This window comes from Astatotilapia calliptera, chromosome 17 (genome assembly GCF_964374335.1).
Source record: "Astatotilapia calliptera chromosome 17, fAstCal68.1, whole genome shotgun sequence".
Lineage (NCBI taxonomy): Eukaryota > Metazoa > Chordata > Actinopteri > Cichliformes > Cichlidae > Astatotilapia > Astatotilapia calliptera.
In genome coordinates this window covers 20,658,855-20,664,854 of record NC_137438.1, presented here as the reverse complement: position 1 = coordinate 20,664,854, position 6,000 = coordinate 20,658,855, and positions in this window count along the sequence as shown.

The following is a 6,000-nucleotide window of genomic DNA, read 5'->3' as shown; positions in this document are numbered from 1 at the left end:
GCTGCTTATTGGCATGCTTCCTGGTGTTATACACAAAGGTGGCTTCAACAATGCCTGCATGCATTCAGAGTTTATACTCTATGAATGAAAAAAGTTGGCAAAGTTTGCAAAGACTTTCATGGGAATTTAAATATTCCAGAATATGGACAATAACAATACTTTATCAGGCTTTTATTGAATCAAATAAATGGGAAAAAAGACCTCTGTATTACCACAGCTGCACTGTAACGGCAATGTAATGTTTATGCTATCTGCACAATTATAAATACAGATTTTTTGCAATTTCTTTTTTTTAAAGCACACCAATTGTTTCGATGTAACAATTGGTGTACCATGTACCTTGTCACTCAGCTATCCTGGTAGCTAATTGTTGAGGAAATTGTCGCCAGCACGAAAACATGAATACATAATAAACAGCTTGCACAGTTTGTTGTCTGTGCATCAACAACAAGATTTAAAATGATTGCATGTACATGTGCCAAAGAGGCCCTAGGACCGAACCTTGGGGAACTCCACTCATACAGTTGGTTTGCTGAGTCTTCACTCTGTGTACAGAAAAACGAAAGACAAAAAGAAAGTAAAAACTCATCCCCATAAAAAGTAGTTTCTGCAGCCTGTTTGTCTTCTACAACGGTTGTGAAGTGCCTCAAAGACTCTTTATTGACCACACACAAACACACACAAAGCTGCAACCCCAGTTTCTGTGGGGAAGCACAGCTCTGGTTCTTAGAAGTCACAGCCTCACACACAAACACGCAGCCAATTCGCAGTGCATTGTGGGAGAGTGCTGCACTTACTGTAAGAAGAGCTGTGTGATATTTACCAGAAGTGATGTCACAGGAAGTGACATCACAGCTGTGGGTTGCAGGGTGGGGGTCTAAACACTCAGGGCCGCCTGTCTGCCTGCAGAGGCTCATGGTCTCTGTGGCTTGTTTGTTTGCAGAAGTTTATTGTTTGGGCTATGCAAGCCCACAAACATTAAACTCCATCTGAATTAGTTTGTTTTAAAATTTTATATTAAGATTTTAAAAACTGTAAAGTTACAGATAAAGAGAATAATACGCTTATAAAAAGTATAAAGTATTATTAAATATTCAACCATGAGATTCCTAATTTCCATGCTTGTGATACAAATGACATGTCATGGTTTCATTTATACAATGAAAGGTAAGAGTGGAGTTTCAGGTCAGTGTCATGGCCTTCATTGCTCGGGCCACTCTCATAAGAAAACATGAAATAGTCACAGGAAACCTGCTTTTCACGTACACGAGTTGTGATATAGGGTTTGTAAATAATAACTCTAATAAGAAGTGTATTTCATGTCAGCAGCGTGCATTTTGTCCAGAAAAATAGTTTTCTCAGGCTATGCAAGTAGTTTTGTTGTCTAAACAAAACTACTTGTTGACTAACTGTAACCAAGTGTTATTTTTAAAAATTAATAATGCAGTAAAAGATAAAACGAATGAAGTGCAAAAAGTCTAAAATGATTCACTCCACCAGCAGCTCATCCAGCTGCCAAATAAGGACTTTTTCACACTTTAAAAATGGAAAGTTTACTCAGGTGAAATTACCTTAGAGTTTGTGATTATGCTGCTCAAAACCATCATGGCCATCAGAGGTTTAACTGACCATCATGTCAGTTAAACCTCTGAGATACTGATTCAGTTAGAGACAACTGACATCTTTTCCCTCCAGATCTTTTCTTACTTTCCCTTTTTTTTTACATTTGGTTAGGGTCAATGTCACTACTGGCAGCATGAGGAGAGTTGGACAGGTAGACAGTATATGCCAACAGGTTCGTGGTCTCTTAGCACAGTTTTAAGAGCATGGAGGAGATTTCAGGATACAGGCAGTTACTCTAGCAGAGCTGGACAGGGCCGTAGAAGCCTTTTAACTCATCAACAGGACCTGTATCCGCTTCTTTGTGTAAGGAGGAACAGGATGATGAATGCCAGAGCTACAAAATGACCTCCAGCAGGCCACTGGTGTGAATTTCTTTGACCAAACAATCGGAAACAGACTTCATGAGGGTGGCCTGAGGGCCTGACATCCTCTAGTGAGCGCTCTGCTCAGTGCCTGGCACTGTGAAGCCTGACTGGTATTTGCCAAAGAATATGAGAACTAGCAGGTTCACCACAGGTGCCCTGGGCATTTGATAGATGGCTGCAGGCTCACCCTGAGCACATGTGACAGATGTGGAAGTATGTGGAGAAGCCTATAATATTAAGAGAGCCACAGACCTCCACAGGCTAGGCATCTGGATGAAATCCTTTGACATTCTGTCACACCGCATGCAGTGGGTCCTTGGTTCTGGTGCAACCCAATGTCCGGTCTCTAGTGGAGAGAGTATACAGGCAGGCACTGATTGGTTTGCCTGACCTAAATCTAAAAGAACACCTCTGGGACATTATGTTTCAATCAGTCTGACATCACCAGGTTACACCTCAGACTGTCCAGAAACTCAGTGATGGTCGTGATCTGGGAGGAGATCCTCCAGGATACCATCCATCATCTCATTAGGAGCATGCCCCGACATTGTCAGACATACATGCAAACTTGTGTGAGTACCATTTTTAGTTGCTGCAATGAAATTTCAGCAAAATGGACTAGATTTTCAGGGTGTCTTTATTGACCCGTTTGTGGGTCAAAAACTATCATTCCAAAAAAACAATGTGGCATCCTTTCATTCCGAAACCTTACCCAGTCCATATCAGTATAGATACCCAGCATTATTTTCTTCCTTTTTTGTTCCTTTGATTTTTCCCCCAGTGTATTTTACTAACATAAGATGTGTCTGAATGCCTCAAATAATGTATAGTAAGTATACAATCATGTGAAAAGAGAGTGAGATCTAACATGACTCCATGTAGTCTTACTCTACAGGCCTCATTTAGCATATCAAATGTGCAACAACAAACAAGTTTAGCTTATTTAGAAGGGTTGCCAGGAGAAAGCTGTTCTCGCATGGCAGCATGGGTTAGGTTTGCAAAGCTGCACCTGAAACAACCGCAAGACCTCTGGAACAATGTCCATAATGCACAGCACATCGTTTGCAGAAAACCAAACAGCATATAAGCACAAACACCTCATACCAACTGTCAGCACAGTGGTAAAGGGCTGCTTGTTCTGCAGCCACAGTACCTGGGAACATAGTCACTGAGTCAATCATGAACTCTTCTGCATACCAAATTATCCTAGTCAGATGCAATTTTAGGTGTAATGGGTTCCAAAAAACAGTTGATTGGAATTCTTCTTTATTTATGCCTTCCTCATTACTTGTACAGCCAGTCTTGTACATACATTTCACTGTGCATTACACTTGTATAATTGTGAACAACTTTAAGAACTATGTCAATCTCAATTTCAGGAGTTAAATTATGGAACAGTCTAACAGAAGAAATAAAAGACAGTCAAAACATAAAACAGTTTAAAGTAAAATATAAAAACCTAATTTTAAATAAGTATAAGAATGAAGAAAACGGGGTTAACCCAGGATGGTAATGTTGCTGGTAATGGTGTTGCGGTTCTTTTTTGGTTGTTTTTTTGTTTTTTTGTTTTTTTTTGTTTGTTGTTTTTCCATAACTTGTGTATCTGCAAATATACACATTCTGTATTTTTCATATGAAAGAAACTATACTGTGGTGGGGCTTGCTAATTTCTTGTTTTTGATTTATGTATGTTATGTTTTGTTTTACTTCATATGTTTATATGTTTCATATGTTGTTTGTTTAATTTAAGACAAAAAAAAATTAAATGAATGAGAGGTAAAACTTGAGGGGGTAGGGACAAATAAGTAAATACTTCAGCCTACTCCTTTTCAAACAAATAATGGAATGATATTTTGTAATGATTGTGAAGGCACATGTTTGAAATGTTTGAAATAAAAATGAACTGAACTGAACTGAACTGAACAGAGATGGGCACGCGTTACTGTAATCCGATTACTTTTTTCAAGTAACGAGTAAAGTAAGGGATTACTATTGCAAAAACGGTAATTAGATTACCGTTACTTTCCTGTAGGAACGCTGCGTTACTGCGTTACTAAAACCGTGGTTTTTTTTGCCAGAATGTCTCATGACAGTGACGTAAGCAAGTGCGACGTTCGTGACAACAGCTGTCTGCAGATCAACAGTGGATAATATATCGAGTGCGGGAGAGAGTATGAGCGTGCAGCGTTTAAAGCGTGGAAATACTGACCTTACTTTAAGTTTGATTCCATAAAAAGTGACAAAAACATTAGCATCCGTTGTGTGTGGGAAGAAAACTTCTTTTTACAGCGAAAAAAAACCCCATAAACTTCCAAGCAAGCACCGAGTGCGCTACGACGTAATGGGAAATTCACAGTGAAACTCGCGGATTCTTCCACTGAACGCCGCGGCACACCTGCACCAGGGTAAACCTCCGCCTACCCAACTCCTGCTTTACAGGTGAAAATGGAGCAAAAGGACCGCTAGTCTTTGATGTTATTTATTTTCTGCTGTGTTTTACTTGCATCTATTTGAAAGAGTGAGTGTAAACACACACACAAAAAAAATGTGCTAGAATGTGCAGAAAATAGGTTTAAATATTAAACAAATTTCTTCCAGTCAGAGAATGGTGCATATAATTAAATTTTTGCTTGATGCATAAAGTTAAAAGATTAAAACTAATAAAACAAGTTTTAAAAAGAGACCTTTCCATTTGATTACATTTTGTATGATGGATTATGTAGAAAAAGTAGAATTGGGCTGAAAGATCTATCGCTTTATCACCTCTTCAGGTTGTAAATCGTGTTTTTAAAAAGTAACTAAGTAACTAAGTAATTAATTACTTTTGAAAATAAGTAATCAGTAAAGTAACGGGATTACTTTTTGGGGGAAGTTATCAGTAATTAGTTACTGATTACTTTTTTCAAGTAACTTGACCAACACTGATTGTGAATATGACAAATACGGTTGGAATGAGTGTTGTTACATGTTATCATTACTTGTTTTTTTTATGTCATTGCCACAGCTTATTCTTTTGGTTTGGTGAAACTTGGTTTCCTCTTGGTTTTGGGCATTTTGGTTTTCCTTTGCTTTGAGGAAACTTTTAGTTCTCTAATTTGGTGTTCAGGTTGGAGTTTTGGCAAAGTAGTATGGTCTCTTTGTTTTCTAGATGCAGGCCTGTCCAACATTTGAAATGAGAGTGACCTTTGGAGTTGCACTTGGATGTTTTCAAAGTAATTTCCCTCCAACCCCAATCTTCCTGTGAAAACTGAAACTGAATGAACCAAAACTGATTTATGAAGTTTATTCATTCACAAAACAAATACTCCAAAATCAAACCAACAGAAGTCCAAAGCAGTAATGTGAATCCTCGAATGAAACAGACACCGAGACAAAGACCAAGGAGAAAGACCAGAATTTTTATACACTAATGATGTAATCAGGGAGAGTATCGCGATGCAGCCGAAACAAATTTAGCGTATGTGGAAGTAAAACTAAATGTAAAACTGTCACGGTTCGGGTCAGTGGCCGTGTGAGGAGTGGAAAGGAGGACTCAAATGCAGTACTTATTTAGACGTGAGGGCGATTTATTAACAATACCAAACATAAAGTGGAGATGGCAAAACAGAACTAAGGATGAACTAAACTGGGAGAAACTACACCAAGGAGTAGCAAACCTGAACATGAAGGGAGAACAGCAGGGAGAGCACGCAGGGGATTTCACAGAGTATGAACACAGACGACGCGACGAGGAACAGAGGAAAACACACACTATAAGTACACAGAGAGACACTGGGAAATCACACACAGGTGGGGGACACAGCTGGACCTGATTAACCTGACGAGACAGGGGAACACTAACACCAGGGACCAATAGAGGGAGCACAAACCCAGAACCCAGTATCTAAAATCCCAAAACACAAACCATCTCAAAACAGCCACGAATAATAATGAAAGTAATAACAATAAAGAACACAAACACAAAGTCACTGAGTCATGGCCGCAGGACCATGACAGTACCCCCCTCAAGGGC